Raw genomic sequence first — 1,606 nt, forward strand, 5'->3', positions numbered from 1 at the left:
AAAAAATACCAACCAGATTGCTATGTACATTATCATTGACTAATTGATTATTGACTAATCGGGGATCAAGGAGCAACAACAGGTTGAAAATTACCTTATTTTAGGGGGAGGCAGGGGAAGGGGGTACGGCCGACTACGGCCTGTTACGGTCGTGGGGCGTACATGCACCTAGTACCTAGTCTGTTACTTATCGTGACAGAAACACCCAAACGAGTACTACAAGAGGAGGTTTTTCTCTCCTGCGTGACGGCGAAAGTCGAACAACAACAACAACCACCAACGACTCGCGCTCTGGCGCCTGTCGCATCGAAGGGCAGGCCCTCCTTTTGCAGAGGTAGAGAGCATGGCGGAGGGCACATGCGGACCCTTGGCCGGTAGCAGCAGAGAGTTTGTAATGGTTTATAACACCTCTCGTTTTCCGCCGTCCGCCTGACAGGGACTTATCCTCTCCACCCTCAGAGGGGCCCTTGTCGGCACCGCCGCCGGCACAATGCCGCACGGCCTGTGCAGGCGGCCGGGGGCCCCGCCAGGGCCGCCAGCCAGTGCCGGGTCCATAATCCGAGCACGATGAGGACCTTGTTTGTGTCGCAGGGCGAGCGGGGCGCAGCCCGAGGCCGAGCCGAGAGGAGCCGAGAGGGGAGCCGGTGGCGACGCAACAAGGAGGGACCATTATGCAGTATTGTGCAGTGCGGTTGTTGCACACTGGGGCGGCCCACTACAAGTACCCGGCTCGGCTGCGGTGAAAAAATAATAAGGAAATAAAAGGGCAGGTGGGACCCGGGGAGGACAGGGCGGGGTTGGGCTGGGCGAGGCGGGGCCGGGGCGGCCCTCGCGGGCATCACGCGCGGCCGCGGACAGCGCAGCGGCCCCCGCGTCGGCGGCCATAGGCAGCGCGCGCACCGCCGCTGCGGCCCCGGCTGCCTGCACTCGCGGGGCGCTCGGGGCGGGGACCTAGACACGCCGCCGCCTGGCTGTCTGGCCCGGGCGGCCCATAGGCCAAGGGGGCCAGCCCCGACGGTAGGCAGAGGCAAACAGCGGCATCGTTTCGGCGAGATTTACAGCACGGATTACCCACCCGATGGAAACAAGTGCACCAGGACCTTCGCGGGGCGGCGGGGGCGGTGGGGGTAGGGTGACCAGCGGCGGCCCGCCCGACTAAAGGGACGGGCGAGCCCTCAGGCAAGCCGCTTTCACAGTAGCTTGGCTACCGGCTCGATGCGCTACGCCTCGGGTCCCCGGGCTCGGCCACGCCCACCCCCTCCCCCACCTCCTCGTTTTGTCTCAGACACACGCATGACATCGCGATCATGTCGACGGCCAACTGCCCACCCGCCCGCTGTGCGGCTTATCCCCGGGCCATTTAAAGGGCCACAATCCAGCAAATTCTTCGTTTTCTGGGGTCTCCGTCTGCGCGTCTCTCTGTCTCACCCCCACACGTGTAAAAAAGTGGGCTCGACGCATCCGCAGTCTGTGCCGCTCAATCAACGGTTCCAGTGACAAACGACGAGCTCCCGAAGCACGCGCGGCAAAGATGTGTAGACCAGGAAAAAGAGAGGGAGAGACTGAGAAAGGCATTGGCGGCGCGAAGGGGCGGGGCGGGGCGTGG

Source organism: Frankliniella occidentalis, unplaced genomic scaffold (assembly GCF_000697945.3).
Source record: "Frankliniella occidentalis isolate FOCC.00 unplaced genomic scaffold, Focc_3.1 Scaffold144, whole genome shotgun sequence".
Taxonomy (NCBI): domain Eukaryota; kingdom Metazoa; phylum Arthropoda; class Insecta; order Thysanoptera; family Thripidae; genus Frankliniella; species Frankliniella occidentalis.